The sequence below is a fragment of the Anguilla rostrata genome, chromosome 15 (assembly GCF_018555375.3).
Source record: "Anguilla rostrata isolate EN2019 chromosome 15, ASM1855537v3, whole genome shotgun sequence".
Classification (NCBI taxonomy): domain Eukaryota; kingdom Metazoa; phylum Chordata; class Actinopteri; order Anguilliformes; family Anguillidae; genus Anguilla; species Anguilla rostrata.
The window spans coordinates 33521513-33546512 of NC_057947.1; the positions used below are offsets into that span (position 1 = coordinate 33521513).

At 45.3% G+C, this 25000-nt stretch overlaps 1 protein-coding gene and 1 long non-coding RNA gene across 4 annotated transcripts in view; both read right to left on the bottom strand.

Annotated features, from left to right (window-relative positions):
- Positions 1–25000, bottom strand: part of LOC135240413 (rho GTPase-activating protein 6-like) — a 119519-nt gene that overhangs the window by 70077 nt on the left and 24442 nt on the right. The window lies entirely within an intron of this gene.
- On the bottom strand, positions 11507–12029 carry LOC135240981 (uncharacterized). Its single transcript, XR_010325840.1, has 2 exons — positions 11938–12029; positions 11507–11665 (listed from the first exon to the last, which is right to left on the bottom strand). It is a non-coding gene; the product is annotated as an uncharacterized LOC135240981 (long non-coding RNA).

The following is a 25000-nucleotide window of genomic DNA, read 5'->3' on the forward strand; positions in this document are numbered from 1 at the left end:
TCAGCGCTGCTGGCTGCTGACCTTACGGCAGACAGATCTGTAAAACCCCGCACTGCACTGCTGGGAAACAGGCCGCATCCAAAAAAAAACACAGCACGTTTACGAAACAGGCCGCAGCTAAAAAACACAGCACGTTTACGAAACAGGCCGCAGCCAAAAAAAAAACACAGCACGTTTACGAAACAGGCCGCATCCAAAAAAAAAACACAGCACGTTTACGAAACAGGCCGCATCCAAAAAAAAAAACACAGCACGTTTACGAAACAGGCCGCAGATAAAAAACACAGCACGTTTACGAAACAGGCTGCAGCTAAAAAAAACACAGCACGTCTACGAAACAGGCTGCAGCTAAGAAAAACACAGCACGTTTACGAAACAGGCCGCAGATAAAAAACACAGCACGTTTACGAAACAGGCTGCAGCTAAAAAAAACACAGCACGTTTACGAAACAGGCCGCAGCTAAAAAAAACACAGCACGTTTACGAAACAGGCCGCAGCTAAAAAACACAGCACGTTTACGAAACAGGCCACAGCTAAAAAAAACACAGCACGTTTACGAAACAGGCCGCAGCTAAAAAACACAGCACGTTTACGAAACAGGCCGCAGCTAAAAAACACAGCACATTTACGAAACAGGCCGCAGCTAAAAAACACAGCACGTCTACGAAACAGGCCGCAGATAAGAAACACAGCACGTTTATTTAGTCCACATCTTAAAGGACGGAGTCGACATAATCCATGTACAGTGCACATGAAGCTAAAATCTTCCATAAAAAAGCGCTGAATTACACTCGTGCTTTATGCCGCAGGAGGATCAGAAATAGAGCAGCTGTTTTTAGAGGCAGGCTAAGACCATACCATCAGCATACCGTAAAACGAATGCGCTTGCTATGGACTTAATAAAGCAGGAATGAAAATCGATGTCCTCGGTTGTGGGCCAGCAGAGTTCAAGATGCCCCTATAAACCAGACACCAGCGGCTGCCTAAATTTCCTGTACAACGGCCCCCCCCACACCCCCCCACCCCCTCTGTTTACGCTGTCCCCTGGTTTACTACACGATGCTAAACGCACTGCTTACCGCCGAGAGCCATCGTCACGGAGACAGCCAAGCGTTCTCCCTCCAAGAGGAGACACGAGAGTCCTGGGTTCGAATGCCGGCTTGGGCCTTTCTGTGTGAAGTTTGCATGTTCTCCCTGTGTCTGGTGTCTGTGCGGGTTTCCTCCGGGTACTCCGGATTGCTCCCACAGTCCACAGACATGCAGGTTAGGCTAATTTAGGAGACTCTAAATTGCCCTGAGGTATGAGTGTGTGAGTGAATGGTGTGTTTGCCCTGCGATGGATTGGCAACCTGTCCTGCCTCTTGCCCAAAGCATGCTGGGATAGGCTCCAGCCCCCCCGCGACCCTGACCAGGAATAAGCGGGTCAGATAATGGATGTACAGATGGATGCATGCTAAATGGCTCCTTCATATGGCACTTTTCCATCATGCTCTTACTAACACAATGTTGACCTTTCTAGAACGTTTCACTCAAGTAGCACAAGAGCTCCTCGACTCAAATCAGTCCGAGTCTTCGCCAACATTAACGGTCTGCCCAGGCAACTTTTCGACAAAACATTTTTTAAGCGTCTATGGTCCTTCATACTGTACCTTTTGTAGATTTTTTGCATGACAGCTGTTATGAATACAAAAAAGACATTATTTTTTTTCTCCTTGGTTAATTTTCTTTTCATATTTTCATGACGTTGGTCTGTTGCCATGGGAAACAGGAATGCTTTGAGTGGTGTGCAGGTTACACACACACACACACACACACACAAACAAATATTCTGTTTTCTTCTCTTTCCTCAATGTTTTCATAAATGTATCCAGATGCGGAATGGACTGTTGAGCCGTTCAGATGTTGCGCATTTGGATGTTTAAATGAATTTCTAAATACTGCAACACCCTGCACAAAGACCGATTCATCGGAAGTATTTTCTGAGCGATTGCTTCTGTTCCTTTTGTGAAGCTTTCGTTTAAAAGAAAAAAAGAAAAAAAAAAACTAAAAAAAGAACCGTCTCTGCCAGGCGGCGGTGATTTTCTTTTTTTTGAGAGGAACAAGAAGCCACGTTCTCACCTAGATGGATCACGGGGGGGGCATCCAGGACCCCCCCCATGATTTTGGCAGGACAATCAGTAACACGCCCCGAGCACGTCTCCGGCCCTCTCCCGCCCGCACCCCCGACTCAAATTATTGAGCTGACTGCTGCACAGAGAGACGGCCTCAGGTAGAATTCAGCAAAGGACATGTTCTTTCTGACTAAATGAGGTTTCTTTGAATGAATGCGTTGCTACTGGAGACATACAGCGAGAGATTAAGCTTGACACAGACAGGCAAATTTCGGGACAAAGGACAAATGGCCCCTTTTCACGCTGCACAAAACGTTTCCGGAAACATCCGCAACCGGCACTGAACTCCGGGTATTTATGGAAGTCCATATATAAATATGTAAAATGGCAAAACTCGATTCAGAGGAAGTTTTGCGGTTGACCAATCAGCGATGTACAGGACAGCCAGCTCCACCCCATAATTCCTGGTACTTCTTCGGAGGAGCAGTGAAAGTTAGTTTCGAGAACTATTCACGGTACACTTCAGCTGGCAATGGAAACACATCCAGAGCCAGACCTGGGTAAAATACTTATTTGCTTTTCTACGCTTCACTGACCTTGCCTGGTGTATTGGAGCCAATGAAATACTCTCAGAAAGTGCAAACCCCACCTTCTGGTAATATTGGCAGGCTCAATTACGCCAGGCAAGATCAATAGAGCACAGAAAAGTATTTGAATCCAACAGGAATACGTATTTGACCCAGGTCTATCCAGAACCTGGTAGCGCCGTTTCACGGTACGGTACGTCACGGCAAAGGGAAAAGGTGCGATATGTGATATACGGCACATTTCAACAAAGTCTTACATACTAATCTCAGGGATCTGTTATGGCACATTGCAATGGCTTCACACCTGAAAAAAACTACGGTTATACAACGACAGAAAAATCAATGGAGGAAAGTCTGAAAGTCACAGCGGGCCATTTCCCATAATCCACCTCTGCAGCTAACCACGGGTTAAGAGTGTTCCTCGCCGAGCTCCCAGGGACTAAAGGGCAGACTCACTTGACTGGTTCCAGCTGTTAGTTAGCAGAAGATTCTCCAAACAGGAAGGGGGGGGTGCGGAGGGAGAGGGGGCGGGGGGGTGGGTTGGGGCAGACAGCTTTTCCAAGTGAGCCGCTGAAGGAGAGTAAGCACACGCCACACGGACACATTAAAAGCCGCGGAGCGATACCGCCAGCCTGTTTTTACCTGTGGCATCCCAGCCAGCCCGAGATCTGCTAGCCATTAGCGGAGTCATTACAGACTCGATTACACGCCCAATAGCGAGCGGCTCCCACCGCTGGCTGCGCTGCACGGACTCAGCCCACATGCAGCACCTCCCTAATTCCCACCTTGTGTTCCTGCTCCACAGCATTCCCAGTATTCCCAAGTATTCCCATCCCAGTATTCCCAGAATTCCCATGCCAGTGTTCCCGCTCCACGCAAGAGTAAACTCCGGATAATGCCCGCCCCACACTGTATTTCATTCCGAGTAATACTGCCACAATTCTCTACATTTTAACCCAGTGTTGCAGCCCCATGGTCCATTACATTAGAGGTACATTTAATTACATAGCATTTAGCAGACACTCTTATCGCAACTTTTTACATAGCATCCATTTTATTTATATAACCGATATATAACCTATAACCTATAATTCTATTCTATTTTGTAATAAATTCAAGTCTGCGGGTGACTTAAAAAAAAAATCCCACCTTTCTTCCTTAAGTGTGGGCCGACTGCCACAGCTAAAGCAATATTGATGATGAATGTTGTAACTGCAACTCAAGACGGCGCTTCAACAACATCGGAGGGCTCAGAGGTGTTCAGGTTACTCGCTCTGTTTACCCTCTTCCGTGTGAGTTCCTCCTTCCATTGGCCCCCATGCCGCGGGAGCTCAGCGGCGCCCCGAGCCGCGCCGCGGTCATCGCGTTCGCCCCGCGGAGGATCTCTGAGCTCAGACCTCACGCTGCCCCCCGCTCTGCCGCCGTTTTAAAAAGCCGCCACGCAGCGAGGAACTCCGCATGGACGCCCAATTAGCACGCATGCTCTGTCCGAGGTCATGACGGAGGCGGGGGTGTCCAGTCTTATCCGAAACGGGGCCAGGGTTGGGGGTGCGGTGTTTTTTGTTTTCAGTCCAGCGCTACCACACCTGATTTCACTATTTCCCTGATCACGGCTTCCTGGCTCTCGCCCGATGCATGCTGGGATAGGCTCCAGCAGCTCTCGCAACCCTGACCAGGAATAAGTGGATACAGATAATGGATGGATGAACTAAATCATTGTCTTCATTCAAGTAGAATCAGGTGTCTTGCCGCTGGGCTAAAACAAAAGCCAGAACCCACACGGGCCCTTTTTCGGATAAGACTGGACCCCCCGGGGTAGGGACTGCAGGCGTGGCAGGTCCCTCCTCAATCACTGCGTTCTTGCCAAGGGTATACCTGCCTGCAGTTGGGCTGAAAGTCATGTTTTTTTTTTTTCATTTATTTAGCCCCTTACGATGCTCCCATCCGATGACAAGCTCATTTTGAGAAATGGATCTGCTCTTCACCTAAAAAAATACCGACTGCATCAGGAAACATTAAAATGATGTTAAAACACCTCAACTGTTTACTAATGAATCCTTACATGGTGAGTCTCTGTCACCTGAGGTCAGGTCATTCCATTACACATGTATTTATTTATTGTTTTTTGCACTGAAAGCTGTTGAGAGGCAGATTTACAGTCAGCACAACCCTGCAGAACTATGGGCGGCTGTCTGTTTATGGTAATGGTGATTATGCGCACACTAAACCAGATGCTTGGCCAGAAGACAACAGGGACAATTTGGCAGCGCCCACACACTGGAATTCCAATACGCGCTGTTACTGAACAACGTTTCCGATCCTGTGCGGATCTCCGACTGGCCAAACTGCAGTCTGTTTACGACAAAAGTGTCCCATTGATATTGCACATATTTCACATCCTCACATATTCACATTTTCATGAAAGTGTGAAAGAGGGCTAGCACGTAGCTCCAGAGTCAGTTCTGGGAACAGACGATGTAGGAGATCGCCCAGGGTCCCATTTGTCAGGTCTACAATCACAACAAACCGCCCCCCCCACCCCCCCAGTCCGTATGTCGGTAAACTGCTGCATGTGTACCTGCTCCTATAGACTGCTGCATGTGTAACTGCTCCTATAGACTGCTGCGTGTGTAACTGCTCCTATAGACTGCTGCATGTGTAACTGCTCCTATAGGCTGCTGCGTGTGTAACTGCTCCTATAGACTGCTGCATGTGTAACTGCTCCTATAGACTGCTGTGTGTGTAACTGCTCCTATAGACTGCTGCGTGTGTAACTGCTCCTATAGACTGCTGCGTGTGTAACTGCTCCTATAGACTGCTGCATGTGTAACTGCTCCTATAGACTGCTGCATGTGTAACTGCTCCTATAGACTGCTGCATGTGTAACTGCTCCTATAGACCTCTGAATGTGTAACTGCTCCTATAGACTGCTGCATGTGTAACTGCTCCTATAGACTTCTGCGTGTGTAACTGCTCCTATAGACTGCTGCATGTTTAACTGCTCCTATAGGCTGCTGCATGTGTAACTGCTCCTATAGACTGCTGCGTGTGTAACTGCTCCTATAGACTGCTGCATGTGTAACTGCTCCTATAGACTGCTGCATGTGTAACTGCTCCTATAGACTTCTGCGTGTGTAACTGCTCCTATAGACTGCTGCATGTGTAACTGCTCCTATAGACTGCTGCGTGTGTAACTGCTCCTATAGACTTTTGCGTGTGTAACTGCTCCTATAGACTGCTGCATGTGTAACTGCTCCTATAGACTACTGCGTGTGTAACTGCTCCTATAGACTGCTGCGTGTGTAACTGCTCCTATAGACTGCTGCATGTGTAACTGCTCCTATAGGCTGCTGCATGTGTAACTGCTCCTATAGACTGCTGCGTGTGTAACTGCTCCTATAGACTGCTGCATGTGTGCAAACATGAACAGGTGCGTACAGCATTCTCAGCGCATCGCTGTGGGTCAGCATGCGTCCCTGCGACTCAGAGCACCATGTATGTCAGAGAATCCCAGCTCTCCCCGCTGCGATCGCCCGCCTGGCCCATCACAGCAGTTGTTTTAAGCTAAAGCCCAGCGTTGCAGTGACGCGAGCCCTCCAGTTAAACAGGAAACAGGTCATTCATTTCCTGGGCCTCAATTCCAGGAACCTGGCGGGGCTGGGGATGGCGAGCGGCGTCCTCATTAGGCCACTCCCATCCCAGAAGCCCCCGCTGCAGAACAATGCCTCCCTTCCCAAAAATGGTGAGGCCGCGGATAGCGACGCGCTAGCAGATAATGAAGCACGACTGCTCTTCACGGCCGTCTGATCGAGAGCGGCTCAGCGAGTACGAACATCAGGCACGGTGCCGCGAAGAGGGAGGGAATAAACAAGTACCAGAGAGGAGAGAGAAGGGGGGGGGGGGACAGGGGGGAAGGGGAAGAGGAAGAAAAGAAAAGAGGGAGAGAAAAAATGACAGATTGAAACACATTTCGGGATTGTTTAAAATGGCCGCGGCTATTATAAACAGCCGGCCGCCCCAGATGTGTACATCAGCGCACAGCGCTCCACGTGCCCTTCCTCCCCTCCCCTCCCGTCCCGTCCCATCCCATGCCGAAACGGGCGCAGATTTCGTAAGAGCCTCACGTCACCCATCTGTGTGATGAAACTGAACCCCACGCCCCTGACACATCTGGCAACCGGGCCCACACAAGCAGCGCAGAGCCAGCGGATTCTGTTTGCCTTGGATAGGGGGACGGGGACGGGAACCAGCTCTGCCGAAATGTGCTGGATAAATTACCCCTCTTTCTGGGGGGGGGAGGGGAAGGGGGGGATTCATAAAGATAACAGTATTTAATACTACACTAATAATGCCTACATGTGAGCATGTTGATGGGAGTATACCTAGGGTTGCCAGGTTTAGGATTTGTCAAAACCGAACAACATGCACAGCGTAATCGCGAACAAGACGGGAGCTATCGCAGATCGGGGAAGGGGAGTGGGGGGGGGTCCCTATCCATACCAATATTAGACCAGTGGGGGATTCCCCTTAGTAGTGGCACCAGACCAGAGAGTCATTGACACACGGATTTATCACAAACCACCAGTAAATCCCTTCCAACAATTACTCAGACCGGACATTATATTTGTCCAGTCAAGACCACAAACCAGTCACGTACAAATTATTTGAAAACCGGCCATTCTGGACAAAAAAACTGGACGTTTGGCAACCCTGAGTAAAGTCATTTACTCCAGGGGGGACAGATTTCTGATTGCAGGATTAAATGCTAGTCAGGTGCTCACCGCTACATGGTGGCTGATTAGTGTCTGTTTTCTTCGCTTTTATAAAGCTGACCGCAACAAGCCAAGCTACGCCAAGACGTTGCCTCTCTCTGCTCACGGAGCACTACACTCTGAACGTAACGCTAATCCTCTACCCCGAAGCTGCAGATCCCAGCTGAGAATGCGAGAGAAACCTGAGACTAATGTTGGTGGAGGAGGGAAAGCGTTCGGTACAATAAGGTAGAGAGCGCCCCCTGTTGGCCGCTCAAAACTGAGCAGCTGTTCACTTCAGTAAACTCTCGGAAATAACGATTCGCTTGAACGCTTCGACATAAGGCTGACATAACAGCACTTTCAGTCAGAAAACAGGAAGAAAAAAAAATCTAGCATAAAATTTAGCATAAATTTTTACTGACTGCTGTACAAATTTCCCCTTTATACAAAATAAAGTATAACAGAATAAACCATATGGTGTAAAATATGTAAACCATATAAACATAACTGTGCTGCAAAGAAAACAGGTGGTATAGAACAACTTGAATCAAAGCTGTTTAAAACTGACATCCATGCAGTCCAGAGCACTGAATGGGAGCACAGTTCATATTTAACTAATTTCCCAATATATTAACAGTTCCTTGGTCCTTTTCATGCATCAGAGTCATCAGCAAAATATAAATGTATTCTACTGTACAGGACAAAAACGGCACGCCAACACGGGAGCACATGCGTCCTACTGAAAATGACCACTAGATGTCCTCGTTGAGACATATGCCAGGGGACGGCCTGAAATAGTCAGTTGTATCTGACTAGAAACACCATTACTACCGTCATCATCACCATAGTCTTCATCACCATTATCATCATCATCATCATAATTTTTATGATCACAGCTTTCTTAATGTGACTACATGCCCTGAGGTTTATCCTCGTTAAATGTACGAAAGAAAGCTGAACTTTTGAGCTGGGTTTTGAAGCTTACCAGCCAAGAAAATTTTACATTTGGCAACAGACATGATTTTGTGGCCAAATTAGTACAATTCATTTACAGTGTGATTTTGATCTCTGTCGATGCTCTAAAACAGTTATTTTTTATTTAATAACTATTTTATGCAAAATAATAAGGAAGGGCAACATAAGCATATCCAACTTAATATTTTCTCAATGCACTTACGTACTGGTTTCAGACTGCACTGCTTATCTACAGCATGCAACGTCTCACAGACACTGCACATTTTCAGGAACATGTGTCACCTTCCCCAACAAATCTTTGGGTGGTTAGAAGACAGCGGTTTTCTGGGAAACGGTTAAGTGATGCACAGCACTAGCGCTACTCGCGTTTTGTTTTCCATATAAAACGAAAACAGGCGCAGAGAGGTGATGTCATACTGCCCAGGTTTTACACAGTCCCGAGACGCAGCCTGACGGCCAAGAACGTCTCGTATTAAAAACGGAAACTCAAAGAGGCCCCTTGGAATACTGCGTTATAATAGCGCAGCACGGAGAGAAAGCAGCAATAGGGATTTCCCTTCAACTTACAGCTTACTTCTGTTCAGATACGGATCTGCGGGACTGAACTGAACATGCAAATTGGCCGCTGCATCGGCCGAACAGATCAGGCTGATTCTTTTACTTATGAGTCACTGGATGTCCAAAGACAGGATACGCATGATAAACACAATAAACCGCTGCTTGATCCTGTGATTAATTAAAAGTTCCGAGACCAGACCGCGGCTAGCTCCGCACGTCCAGTTCAGGTTTACGGGACGGATACTCCACGGCTGAATTGACAGTATCCGTTGTCGAGTTTGTGAAAAAAAAATCCAAGTCAGTTGTTCTGCGTTTGAATAAAACGATGCAGTGCATACTGTCTTCACATCTAATTAAGAAATGCGTGTGCCTTGTGTGTATGTGTGTGTCTGTGTGTCTGTGTCTGTGTGTGCATGTGTATGTAGGCCTGTGTGTGTTTGTGTGCGTGTACCTGTGTGTGTGTGTGTGTGTGGAGGGGGGGGTGTGTGTGAGTGTGTGTATGTGTGTGGGCCTGTGTGTGCCAGTGTGAGTGCGTGTATGTGTGTGGGCCTGTGTGTGCCAGTGTGAGTGTGTGTGTATGAGAGAGAGAAATAGAGAGAGATAAAGAAAGAGAGAGAGAGAGAGAGAGAGGCCACAAACCAAAGTTACTCTACCTAATAAAAGCTCTCAAAGTGGGGCTTCAGGATTTCTACCTGAGGGCTGAACCCAAAACGAAAGCGGCAGAAAAATCATCACAGTATTCAGGTGAACACGCATCCGTAACTAACGGCGACAGGAGACCTACTGCCAGACTGCATCTGGAACGCCTGCAACTGCATGAACTGCTCAGGTACTGAGAGATCTGGCCCCGACAGCAAAGCTCAAAGAAAGAACTAAGGCCCTTGGAATGCTCAAGACCACGCTAGACACAGTGCTAGATACTCCTTGTTAAATGACAGGAATGATGACGAGCATAGACGAGGCTGAGTGACCCGTACTCATCATCAAACATTTAGGAACAGAAGGCCCTTGAAGTGCTCAAGACCAGGCTAGACACAGTGCTAGATACTCTTTAAACAACAGGAAGGACAACAAGGGCTGAATGAGCTGTACTCATCATCAAACACTAAGTTCTCAAAAAGAACAGGAAACGGAAAGGTCAGCCCTCGCAAACAAACTCTGGAAAGGTATTGGTTGGCCAGCCCTCGTGACTCCACGGCCCTGAATGGGCGAACTCTAACTAACACTAAAACACACACAGATAAGCTTTTTTGACTCAGTGATCCACACTTACCCTGGCTCACGCCATTACTCTCAGATTACGCTATTAGGGCCTTGATTGTTTTTCCAGACAGGTGTAATTCAGAAACGGATGCGGTGTCACGCCCAAACCCCAAAATCTGCCGGGCGCTGCTTCTGCGGGGACCCTACTGGGAGTCGAAATTTCGGCATCGCTGGAAACTCACTGACCGTCCGTCCTTCGCCACTTCCATGAATCCCCTGATTAATGTTCTGGAGGCTCTGGCATGGACAGCAGGCCTCCGCGTCTACAAAACAGGTCTCTAGAGGAACGCCCCCCCCCCCCCCCCCCCCCCCCCCCCCGCCGCCCCACAAACGTCCTTCGGGAGGATCGGCCGAGGGACAGCGGAACATTGTGTGCACTGTGTGTCGGACGTGATGCTGCCTGCCAGCCAATTACATCACAGCAAACCACCAAAGAGTCGAGTTCACACAACCTTCGTTAACGAGAATAACCCCATCAGCCAATGTCTACACTCCAGCTTTCAACACCTAAAGTGTGCAGCATTTGAGCATTTTCGATTGAGTATTTCCGGGTGTTGATGATGGCACATCTCTTCGACCTTGCTCTCTAATTGGACAGACTATACAATGATGTCATCACCCACATATGCACCACTGTTCTATGAAATAGCCTGAAACAAGATCATAATAATGAGGAAAATACATTAAGGCTTAGTTCAACTTTCCAAGTTGGCAAGTCTAACCTGTGATTAATTAACGTTATAGAAAAACATGACCTCATAGCTGTTCAACAGGCTATAGCCTAACCCATTGTTTTATTCACATTTAAAAGTATTCTCCATCATGATGATCCCCCCTCTTCTGTTAATTCACTGAAATTATAACTACTCCATTTCGGTACCTCCTGACTGTAACTCTTTTTCGTCCGGAATCTCAAGGTGCTGCAGAGAATTCTGGGTAAATCCTAACATCAAAGTGTCCAGAGGTGCAGATTTCAAAGAAGGGTCCATTAAGGACTTGTAATATTTTTAGATCCTTTTGATTTACTGGTGCAGAGGAGCCAAACTTCAGCAAAGGACTCACATCTCAACTTCTAACCCACAGTCCACTCACATGAGGAAATACAGATCACATGACCAAACAAATTAGAACAAATAACGGGAGGGGCCCACTGGTGTAGGACACACTTTGTTTGACATACCGGCAATGTTCCCTCTAATTTTTCATGTATCTGGGCATACACACAAGCTCCCTGAGCAAACTGAGGACTACTGTGAGCAACATTAGATATGCACGCTTTATTTTTAAATAAGTAATTTGGTCCACTTAAAAAAAGACAAAAATCTGAAAAATGGGATGTGTAGATGTTATACAGTATGTGAGAGTCCTGCTTTGGCCATGGGAAGAGTCCTGCTTTGCCTGGCTGAGGGTCCTGTTCTGGAAGATATGAGACATATACACCTTTCAGACATAACATTTTGCTTACATTAAAACATTCACATTTTGCACAATGACTTGTGCTGTAGCTTGTGATACAGTGCAAATTCCTGTAACACTTTGTCTGTAAAATATCTAATTACACAGTTTTTCTTGGCATTTCTACTACCCATAAATGATCTAATAGTAACAACATTTAATGATTAATATCCATAAAGACAAAATCTTAATAACCGTCACTAGAATATGCACAAATCTGACTTAAATTTTACCTTATTTTTCACGTCTGTCCTTCTCACTTCTCCAATGGTTGTACACTTTGTCCAGGTTGATGGCTTCGTCTGCTTCTTGCTTTGACTTCATGCGCATCAGCTGGTCCAAATGTGTCACTTCAAGACGATTTCTGGATTTTGTTTGATATGATTCATTAAACTAAATCCTCTTTCACAGTCGGCACTGGAAGCTTGAAATGTAGCACAAATATCCACAAGCTGTGAGATCTCCTTTAGCTCCTCACATCTAAGTGTTGCAGCAACCATATCTGAGAATGTGCTGATTGACCTCTGTTTAAGTTTTTGCTTCATTATGTTGAACTGACAGAATTGATGCATTCATTTTGATGGCAAGTAAAATATTGTCAATGAGAACTTTAACTTGTTCAGGGTCCGATTTTGTTTTGTGTGACAGCTCGTTCCTTTCTCTCGCTCTTTTGCGCTCTCCGCAATAATGTACCAATCCCTGTCCCATCTTGAGTCTTCGTACAGTTTCGACAGCTTTTAAATGACTTTTATGCTGAACGTGACGCTTGAGATAGTCCAGCTTCCATTCAGTCCACATTTTTCCCTCTGAAAACTCACTTGCTACTTTGGCATCGCTGCATGTTTTGCAGAGTAGACCTTTCTCACTTGAAAAAGAAAAAATTTCACCCAATTTCACCGCTTTTTCTTCAATTTGCACATACTCCGACAGCCATTCCATCTTAAAAGAACTGCATTTCTTTTTTACTGTGGCTTGCTGAGTGGATGTGTCGCTGCCTGTTCGTTTCGCCATGATGCGGGGTTTGTATTAGCATCTATTAACCTGCTAGCTAACCTGCACGGCGCATATAGGCAGGGCCCAGACGCAAGCACCGTCAATGCCATGATTGGCTTCGTACCGTAAGTGAACCGTATCGTATCATTGGCTGGACACCTGTCACTCACTGAGTGAGAAACAAAAAAACAATATTATTGGGCGAATTAATTAGATTAGATTAGGTCTAATATTAGATATGAATTAATACGTTATGTTGATGTTGTTTATGCGCTGGATAGATTTTCTTGTGCGCTGAGAATGTGCGGGCAGTGCGCGATTGCGCACGCGCGCAGCTTAGAGGGAACATTGCATACCGGTCACGAGTCCTTCGCGGCGCCAAATAAAACGTTATGAAATTGTGCGGCAAAGCTTCAGGCTTCCAAACCTTAAAACCCAATGAAATCGGTCAGCTTTCACCTAAAACTTTTAAATGCTTGACCTCTTACTCACCCAGCTTGGTCTTACTTTCTAAAAAAAAAAAATGACTCCCAGAGGGACTGCATGGGACCATCAGTGTCTATATACTGCTCAACAAGTCATTTATTCTAATTCAGGGTTAATAAAAGATCTACTGCACGGCATTTATTTTCACAGAGTTCACTGTGAAATGTGTGGTCATGTTTAGCTGAGACACTGAGGCTCAGTACAACTCATGTAAAAGGAAATGCCAAACAGTGCATTAACCCCGTATCGACTGGACGTGGACGGGGAGCTGCATTACCGACCCGAAATACAAGGACTGCTTTCAAAAAGACACCCTTCCTTGACCATCAAGTCAATCCTATCTCTCTGTGTGGCACAAACACAACTTCAGTGCTACATAATGCTTGATGAAAGCCATCATTCAGTAAACTTAAGATTTTAACAGAACTCAACATTAGGTTAACACAACACAATCTCAGAAAGAAGGGCTTGACTCCAAAGGAGAACCCATTTTTGTTCTTTATGGAACCTTCTATGGTAGGTGTGAAAAGTGTGAAAGCTCCCAGGCTGAACCAATTTTCCCATCAAAGGACTAGATAGGGTTCCTATCTATGGCAGTGGTAACCAGCCCTGTTCCTGGAGATCTACCATCCCTGCAGGTTTTCACTCCAACCCTAACGAAGCAACACCTCATCTAACAGCTGGTAGATCTGCTAAATCGTAGAGCCGGATGTGCCAAATTAGGGTCGAAATGAAAACCTACAAGATGGCAGACCTCCAGGAACAGTGGTTGGTCACCATTTGCTCTACGGAGACACAGAGGAACCTTCCGAAACCCCCTCTTCAATTAGGGTTCGAAATGAAAACCAACAAGATGGCAGACCTACAGGAACAGGGGCTGGTCACCATTTGCTCTACGGAGACACAGAGGAACCTTCCGGAACCCCCTCTGGGGGGCTGAATTCGGGTCAGCCGTCTGGATCTCAGCACGGTTGCTGGGCAGCTCGCGACACGTTCCCCCGACAGCAAAAAAACACCGCGTTCCTGTTCTCGCGTTTCGTCACATTCGCCGAAAAGTGCCAGCCGTTAGAAAGCCCCCCCCAAAAAAAAAAAAAACGTGAATGGAAAAACTCTCCGACAAAATTCCACCGGCAGGAGTCTCGACACGCTCTCGCCCAAATTCTCATTTGGAAACATTCGATGTAAACACGGCGGTATCGCCCTCCGGCACGCTGCCCCCGCGAACGTCTGCTACCCGCCGCCAGGGGAGGGGATCTACGGCGCCTTTCCCCGTCCATCCCAAACAATCGCGCAGCCAACGGAAACAAACAGATCCACTCCACAGTGGCAGAGCTCTAGCGAAGAGAGAGAAGATTGCGATCTTAATAATAATCACAAACAGATAAGGGACGGTAAGGATGATCTTTATTATGGAGAGCGTATTTGTTTTTCTTACGTTCAGCGTTTGATCTGAAATTGTATTTTCCAGTTTGAGCTCATATACGACAAACACACACACACACACATACACAGGACCAATTTAAAAACTGAGTACATTTTTTCCCATTAATTGAATTAATCAGTAAATTATTAGGAAAAATGTGATAAATTTGTTAATTTAATATTAACACTAATCATAAACATTCCTCGGAATGTGGTGCTACAGTAGCTGTAGGGGCTATTCCTAGCCCCACTGTCCTTCACCACGTCAATTAGCCATTCATTAGCTGTTAATTAGCCATTAATTAGCCATTTGATGCAGTCCGACTGCAACTGAGTTACCCCCCCCCCCCCCCAGACACACCGTCCTGTCCAACAAAGTTGAAAGAGCCCTAAAAAAGTTTTTAAAAAAACTAAAAAGGGTCTCCTTTGGACACAAACCAACGTATATCACGCTTTTTTAATAAGATGTGGTCCTTATAAGCAATGGCAGAGATGGAGTGGCAGTACAGAATTCCAAAAAATGTACGTAATACGTGTTTTCGTTGTTGCATTAATCCAAACATCGTGAAAATCCAGATTGTTGTTTTTTTTCTCCTGGTTGGTGCAAACGTGCAGTGCTGCGTGCAGGTTGATCTTCCTTGCGTGAGAGCCTGTGGTTCCAACTCAGATCTCCCCGTAATCCTCATTACTAAAGCTGAGCCAACCGCAAGGCCACAACCCACACAACCGCCCAGCCGAGCAACAGTGAATGTCCCCCTCTAGCCCAAACCCTGGTCAATGGCGATTTGAATTTTTTAAGAAATTACTTTTAAAAAGGTTTGTGTGCGGTTTGATTTGGGTTTAATCCTGAAGTCATAATTGCTGGGGCAAGCAATGTGCTATCCACAGATGACTGAGCATTTCGGGAGGCAAATAATTTGCCCCCGAATTTGCAACATTTTGTCAGCTTTTCACGCACGCGTTTTGGCTGTAGTGTCGCTGCTGAAATGAATCCATGTGTCTGGTTGATGCACAATGGCCTAAAAATGTAAAAAAAAAAAAACGGATTCACGTAATTCTCTGGAATTGAGGGAATCCGGACCATTTGTTTATGCGACTGACCTTACCTATGATTGAGAACAGGAGTCCTTCCATGAGTACACAGCAAAATCTTACATTCACTTAAGAGTACTTTTAACTCTAATAAAGTACATATCGATCTTACTGGACTCTGCAGTGTCCCCTCATGGAGAGAAGGTCGTGTGTTCGAATCTCAGCTTGGGGCCTTCCTGTGTGGAGCTTGCATGTTCTCCCCATGTCTGTGTGGGTTTCCTCCGGGTACTCCGGTTTCCTCCCACAGGCCAAAGACATACAGGTAAGCTAACTGGAGACTCTAAATTGCCCATAGGTGTGAGCGTGTGAGTGAATGGTGAGTGAATATTGTGTGTGCCCTGCGATAGATTGGCGGCTTGTCCAGGGTGTATTCCTGCCTCTTGCCCAATGCATGCTGGGATATGCTCCAGCACCCTCTGTGACCCTGCCCAGGACAAGCAGGTATAGATAATGGATGGATGGATGGATGAACAACACTAGCAATCTTTCTCTGTATCAAAAAAACATAAAAACAACAGGATTTGCTTTTTGGAGCATCAAGAGAGTCTTTTCTTTTCCAATCATAATATGTTCCTTGAGCCAGCACCTTGCGCAAGTTTTTTTGGTGTGTGTTTTTTTCTAACACTGTCAAAACAACATAAAACCTGATTTCAAAGCTTCACATAAATGTCAGGCAGTCTGTGGTGTGGGGATGGCTGGTTTAAGCAGCCACACCTGCCCTGGGTCAAGCTAATTAGACCTGGCCAATTGGATAATTGGTTAAGAATTAGACAATTGGCCAGGCTAATTGGACCTAGGAACAGGAGTGGCTGCACCTGTGCGTAGTGAGGTAATCACTGCGCACAGGTTAAATCTGCCATCCCCACCCACACAGGGGAGCTCTCTGTCATGACAGGGTTTAAGATCTGCTCATTTGGCTGTACCACCTTGCCAAACCCTCATAAAATAAATCTGGAACATCATCTCCCTGTGTCTCTGTGCTGGAGGGCCCCAAGGAAAGCCACTTCGGTGGCCTGTGGCAGGCGTGTTTGCCACACAGTCACTTTCGCATCATACTGGGAGCATGGATGAGATTGGTCTGCAGATACCTAAATGGAATGAGCTTAAACGCAGGACAGAAACAGAGCGTATAATCCAGCATGCAGGTTTTAGAACCAGTGGGCCTGCTTGTGATTCAGTGCAAATGCAGCATCCACCCAAGCCAGTCCAACTCAGTCCCCGTCTTCTGTAGGTTACGTGGGAAATACATACAATAGTAACATGTACAATCTTTTCAACAAGAAAACAACAGCTTCAAGAACAAAGGTGATACAATGGTACATTTCCTGAATCTGAAACCTTAACTAAGCTCCAATTCAATCTTTGTGCAGTCTAAATTTATCAAGTGCTCTGACACAACAGCTACAGAATGTTAGTAACTGTAACACTGTACAGAACGTTAGTAACTGTAATTCTGTACAGAATGTTAGTAACTGTAATGCTGTACAGAATATTAGTAACTGTAACACTGTACAGAACGTTAGTAACTGTAACAATGTACAGAACGTTAGTAACTGTAACACTGTACAGAAAGTTAGTAACTGTAACGCTGTACAGAACGTTAGTAACTGTAACACTGTACAGAATATTAGTAACTGTAACAATGTACAGAACGTTAGTAACTGTAACGCTGTACAGAACGTTAGTAACTGTAACGCTGTACAGAACGTTAGTAACTGTAACACTGTACAGAATATTAGTAACTGTAACAATGTACAGAATTAGTAACCTGTAACGCTGACAGAACGTTAGTAACTGTAACACTGCACAGAACGTTAGTAACTGTAACACTGCACAGAACATTAGTAACTGTAACACTGTACAGAATGTTAGTAACTGTAACACTGCACAGAACATTAGTAACTGTAACACTGTACAGAACGTTAGTAACTGTAACTCTGTACAGCACATTGGTTCTGTAATGCTGTACAGCACATTAGTAACTGTAACGCTGTACAGAACGACTGTACCCTAATGAACACCAGACCCACGAACACAGAGGAGCACCCATCCAAACCTCCCCCCTCCCCTCTTCACCCCCCCCCCCCCCACTCCAGACCCAGACCTCCTCAGCCACTGTGAGCAGCACACAGACACACCATCCTCTGCCTCTTCTATTTATAGCCCTGAACACGCGGGCTATTTCTGAACGCAGTCCTTCTGGCTTCTGAGTTTACGCGGCTCTCCTCCAGCCTTTAAGGTTGTGAGGTCTTTGTGGTGTTCAGCACAATGGCGGCTGAAAGGTGCCGTGCATGCCATGTTTTGGTAATTTTGGTCGAGACTGTCAGAAGACGGGAGTCAACAGTCAATCAAAGAATGTCTACGTCTGATTGCTTTACTTTAACAACTGCGGAGTTCATTTTTCAAAGGACGGTCACGTGCGCACGTGTGTGTATGTGTGCATGTGTGTGGCATGGGCGGGGGGGGGTGGTGAATGACCACACACATGAACAGACAGAGAAAACAAACAGATGCCAAACGCAGTGAAAACACACGCGTTTACACTCTGACGTCAGACACGGGGACCCCGCTTCGGGCTCGCATACACACTTGCACGCACTGTTTATCGTCGAACGACGTCAATGACCCTCCGAGGCCTTTTTATTTTTTTAAACCATATGATTCCAAACACAAGTCATCAAACAAAATGGAGCCAAAATTCATTGTTTTTGTGCCAGGAATGAGGTCTCGAACCCCCTTGATATATGAAACCCACGTTAATTTCCATTTATATGTGCCCCCAAACAGAGCCCACAAGCAGACTTGTTCCGCGCTGTGGGACTGCGCTCGACTTCGCTGGTCTGATGCAGTATCCACCGAAACTCTCGTCGTGTGGGAGGAAAGCTCGGCTGCTCGGGGAACGTTGCCAAGGCGATGAGATCGGGTCATGCTGTTCTGAGCGAGAGGGGGGGATCATAGATGGGACTTCCTTCATGTAAACCAGATGTGTCTCCCTGAGTTACATCTCACAGGGATGGCCAACTGTACTGTACAAACGGCAATACACACTCTTTTCTGCACAATCACACATTACATTACAGGCATTTAGCAGATGCTCTTATCCAGAGTGACTTACACAACATTTTACACAATGCATCCATGTATACAGCTGGTTATATACTGAAGCAATGCAGGTTAAGTACCTTGCTCAAGGGTACAACGGCAGTGTCCCACCCAGGAACCGAACCTATGACCTTTCGGTTACAAGCCCAGATCTTTACCCACTGTGCTACACTGCCGCCCCCCAAATGGCACACCAAATGGCTCAGCCGCGCTAAGGAGTAAATCTGTCAGTGCATAAAGTAGCACTGCTGATTAATAAAGACTGGACTTCTGAAAAGTACTAGCCACTCTAGTCACAGCTCTAGCGATTATGGGGTGGTGCTGTGCCCCGTGTGCAATGTGGTTTGGAACGGTTGTCGTTGGCGACGATGCTGTTTTTACGCTTTTCAGTAGCGATGACAGCTGTCTGCTAATCAGGCACGCTCTCAGAAGAAGGGGTTCCAAAAGGCTCCTCCGCGTCTCCATAGTGGAACCCCTCTTTCATTCAAGGGTTCTTTGTCGGGCAAAATCGTTCAGCCTGGGAGTCTTTCACACACTGTTCACCTCCTTCTATGAAGAACTAAAAAGAAACTCCTAGATCTTTTTTCTAAGAGTGCATAGGAGTTCAAGCATTTCAGAGTGACCAAATCCCCAAATATAACATTCTTAAATGAATCTATACATTGATATAATTGTACTTAGTTTTCAATATTGTAGGGCAATGTAATAAAACTACTTAGTATAAATCTGTCCACAATAAGCACACTGAAATATCATAAGCCCCATGCCGGAGTTCACCAGAAGACATATTTTTTATTCAGTCATTTGAAGGCCTGGACTGCAACTACATTGTTGTTGTATGTTTGCACCGAGACCTTTAGGAAACGGTCACTGTGATGCACCATACACAAGTGTTTACCTACTGGTTTTAAATTAACGAACGACAAAAGCAACAGCCAAGCTTCAACCCCTCGCAATTCAAACCACCAGCACAATTCTTTACCACAGCACAGTGAAACAGCGACTCGGGTCTAAAACAATCATTAAAGGGGAGGTACACTAAGACAAAAAGCCTTATCTCCCATCAGAAATGACCGCAAACTCAACACCACACAGTAGCTTTGACAGCTAAACATCACACCAGGCTTATTAGAACTATCATCTGGGATGTAGCCGCAAACGCAATCGTACCGAGCCACTCAGTAACGGACTTTCGGACAAACAGAACAAACGTGCTGACGCGGAACTTTTTGTTATAAATCGAAAAACTCCGTGTTCCCATCGACTTAAGGTTAACGTGTCTTATTTCGTACCGCGAAACATTATATGGTGCGTTAGCGACGGTTTCCATTTTCGTAATAAATGGAAAGCAGGTAGCCTATACATTCCACATTTCATTAATTTTTTTCTGCAGAATCGAAAATGTACCGGGGTCAAAAACGAAGCACGTACCACCGAAACAGGATTTTTTGTGTAGTGTAACGCCCTTAATCAGCACCGAATGGATGCGGTTTGCCCATGAGGTTAGCTGCATTAGTTCAGCTTTTTATAAAATGTAAGAACTCTTAAGAACTCTCTGCTAGTCTTTTCTCCTGCAGGATCTGTACAGTTCTGTATCCACAGACACACAGTGCTGCTGACCTTTAAGGCAGTGTGGGAGGCAATGTTCCAATTTTGGCTAACCACAACCCATTTCCAAACCCGCAGCACCATATGCCGTAAGATAATACTATTTTATGGGCAAAAACATATGACCATATAATATGATGTAGTGGTTGAGCGTCTCTTTTCATTAAATTCACACAGTTCCTCCATAAAACAAAAAGTAAGACAGTAGATTATATTGAGTATGTCGTAGTCTACAGTACATAGCCAAAAATACATTGATATGTAACATAAATAGTAGAATCATACACATCATGATTTATTACATTTAGTTCATTGTACATTGCACAAACCATATATTGTATCTTGCCACACAAAAAAAAACGATTACCTTCAAGAAATAAGGATCTTTAATGTGTCATATAAAGGGATTAAAAACACTTTACAACCACCATCGTTAATTTATGGGGAAGCACTGTACAGGGCTGACTGTGCTGTTCATCAAAGGTCAAAGGTCATTGCTGTCTTTGGTTCAGCCAGTGAGACACATTGGGAGAGTGGTGGCAGTTGCAGCGAGGCACAAGGTGAGTTAGTACGTGCTTTCACTGAACCTTGACAGTCAGATGTGTATAGCACAGGCAGGGGTGCTCCCAGGTGTTTTTAGGCCCCATGAAAATATCTCACATTGGGCCCCACCACCCCAGGACACCCCAATTTTTTTGAGGGCCCCTGTCAGTCAGAAGCCTTGGAATCCCGCTAACTCCATACACTGAGCATAGGCCACCGGTGTTGTGCTTGTGATCGGGAATGTCTTATCTCAACTCCACGATAAAGAGAACTACCGCACGCTCAGAAAAAAAAAAGTTCAGAAAACCTGCTGGAGGCCAAAATTTAAATACAAAAAGAAGGACGTTTCCGCACACTTTCTCCATTGCAAATTTCACAAGCGTTTATTAAAGAGCTAAGCTTTTGGTGAAAAACCTTTAGTCAGAGCTCCAACGAAGGTTTTTGCCCAAAAGTTTAGCTCATAAATAAATGCTTGTGAAATAAATTTGCAATGGAGAACATGTGCTAATGTGCTTTGTTTTGTATTTATCTTAATTTCACGTCATGGTGAAGTTCCACATCCACGCAGCGCACATTAACGATGGTCGGGGTGGTCCGGAGAGAGCCGTGTCAATTCAATTCCGGAATTAATAGCCACGAGGACGTCTGACAAATAATTTAAACAGCTTTGGCTAAAACTGTTCTTTATAAAAGGAAAGGACAAGTATTTTAATCAACAACAGACCTTCCGAGTGGGTGATTAAAAAAAAAATAATGTGCTTGGAAGACTTCCCTCCCGAACCTCCTACAGAACTAACCCGTTCTGCTTATTTGTTGATGTTGATTATGCTCTATTTTCATCTGAAAAGAAATTATTTTGGCTGGGTTGGGCAGGTGGGTGGGGAAGACTGAAGAGTGACCATTTTCAGGCAGGAATTTAGCTGGATATCCCCCTGACACGTTGCAGCGAAAATAGTTTCAAAAATATTATTTATGTGTAGTTTCAGCACAGTAGAATATATTGTTCTTGAGATTAAGACCAGAGAGTCAAGGCCCCTGAGGAGGATAATGTGTTAACAGCTCCAACAGTGATACACTTATGACCAGAAGTATCTGGACACTCCATGGTCTGGGGCTGGTTTGGGCTAGGCCCCTTAGTTCCAGTGAAGGCTAATCTTAATGCTACAGCATGCAATCACATTCTAGACGATTCTGTGCTTTCCCAACAATTTGGGAAAGGCCCTTTCCTGTTTCAGCATGGCAATGCCCCATTGGCACACAGCGAGGTCCATATAGAAATTATTTTGTCAAGAACAAAGTGCAAGAACTTGACTGGCCAGCACAGAGCCCTGACCTCAACCCCATCCAACATCTTTGGGATCACATGGAAAGCCAACTACTATGAGCCAGGCCTAATTGCCCAATCAGTGCCCAACCTCACTTAATGCTCTTCTGACTGAATAGAAGCAAATCCCTGCAGCAATGCTCCAGCATCTAGTATAAAGCCTTCCCAGAAGTGAGGAGGTTGCTATAACAGCAAAGGGTGGACCAGCTCCATATTAATGCCCAAAATTTTGCATGAGATGTTGGATGCCTGGTGTCCACATACTTTTGGCCATGTAGTGCATCCAGGCCTCCCAGCACACCACCATGGACTCTACAGTTCAGAGTGATCTTATTCCATAGTCTCTCTCTGTGCTGGATCTGAAACTCAAACTTGGGCTCACTGTACACAATTTATGGTGCTTGGCATTGCCATCCAGGGCGGAAGTGGATGAATACCTCCTCGCTGACCGAACTTAAAATAGTAAAGAGAAAAACCCCCGGCAGCACCTCCACACGGCCGTTCTCCGCAAAACACCGGGCAGACTTTGAAAAAAGGAGTGTGGAAAGAAGCGGAGGAGTAGCCGTTACAGCGTTTTGCACTGAGGGACTCTAGCAGTCATTTCAGTCTTTCAGGGCCATGAGGAAAACAATGTCAGACAGACTGCGCTGTTGTTATTGCAACGGTCTCCTAGAGACCGTCGGCGTGGACAAACACTCAGACGCTCTCATTCCTCGCAAACGTTGGCTCGCAGTTAATTAAGGCAAAATGAATCGGGGAACCCAGAGATCTACTTAACGCAACCGTTGGCAGTTTACACTAACTACGCGGCTTCAAGTGCGTACCCACAAGGCCGCCCTCGTTTGAAAACCGGGCATTATGGGATTGAAAACATTCCTGACACACACAGGGAAAAACCACCACTAGAAGGCCACAGCCTCAAAGTATTCACATTTGTTCCCTCAAACCACATTTTCACTACATTGTTTTTATTTTTTTTAATCAGTATCATCAAAATAACTTCAACTTTCAGTTTAAATCATTGAATTAAAAAAAAAAATATATCAACAAAGCGAATAAGTGTGGAGCAAATAACATTAAAATATTCTTGGACTATTGTTTCAAGCGCAGATTTATTGAAAGTGGATGTTTTTGAGTCCTTATCTGAGCCAAGTTGTGATTCTTGACTTCGGGGTTACTTGAATTTCTGATTATTGACCATGCTGGTGCCAAAACACGCAGAGCAGCTCAGAGCAGGCCTGAAGAGGTCCGTGGGAGAAGCGTGGTCAGTAATCACAAACACACTGAAGAGACACAGGTCCAATACGCGGGACTTCAATGCGCAACAAAAAGAACACAGGAGTTTAATTTTATTAACCCCACTGTGACGTCTCTTACGTTGTTTTTATTTTTATTATTGTAGTTACAGGAGTCGGCCAGTGTGTGGGGTGCCCCTTTTCTAATTGAGAGCACCTGGGGGGGAAACCCCATAATAAGGAAGCCCCAGTGCTTTCTGGGCCACTCTCTCTCCCTCTCTTCTAGGCGCTGTAATACCTATAATGTACTCCTGCACCAGGCCAGGTGGTTGGACGCCCTGTGGGGGTTTTTTTTCTTCACCCTCCTTTCTTCATTGGCTTTGCGTCGTACATTCACATCCCATTCTTTGCACACGCGCATCCACACATATTTCTCATAAATAAAAATATATTTCCACTCATACGTGCATTATTATCTTCTGCTTAATAAATCATTCCTTTGTTGAACGACAGTCCTCGTCGTGTTGTCTCACCTTTTGTCGCGACCGCAGCGCGAGTCCTGACACCGTAACCAAACTCATCTCAGCTTGCCATTTACCCGTGAGCTACGGTGATCCTGTCACTCTTTCAAGTTTTCGTCTTTGATGTCTGCCAGACACCTACTCAGCCGCGAATTCCAAAACGAGTTATTCCGCATAATTAATTACCCTCCGTGTGAAGAAACGGTCTCGAATGTCGAGAGTGAAATATGAATATGCTCTCGACTAATTTCCACCTCTGGATCTTTTCACTGAAGATGACGTGAAAGAGCCTCTGTGTGGACTTCATTCTGAATCCCTTTGAAACTTTTAAAATGTCAATCAAATCCCCGCTGAACCTCCTTAAGCTGAGACTAAGTGCCTCATAAACTATCTATTTAAAGCCAGAGGTTTTTTTTTTTTTTTTGTTTACGCAGTTCCTCTATCTTGTAATAAAAGTTGATAATTTTGTATACGTAAAACCAATTTTTTTTTTTAATGGATGTTAAGCTATGTTTTTAATGCTTTTATTCCATTCCAGTTATATGTTTTTCTCTATTTTGTAGTTTCAGCACAGTCTCTTTCTGGAGATGAATCAACACCAAACACTGAAGTCACCCCCAATAAAATATTCCTGCTTTAAAGTCTTTGCCAAGATGCAGCACTTCAATATTAATGGGTGTTACATTTAATTTGGCAAGTGCTTCCCATTTCGAGATATTATACAGAACCTCCCATGTTACTTTGGAGACAAACAAGCTTCATGTTCTGGCCTGTATTTTATATGGGTACCAAAAGTATGCACTGTTAATTACCTTTTCAACTTTTTGCGTTTTAACAATAATCATAATTACAAGTAGGACCCAACACTGAGCCTTGGCCCACATAATCTCGTCAGAATGAGTTATTATGAGTTGCTCCTAATTATCCAAAAGAATCAGCATAAATCTTACCAAAAGCATAACTGGAGCCA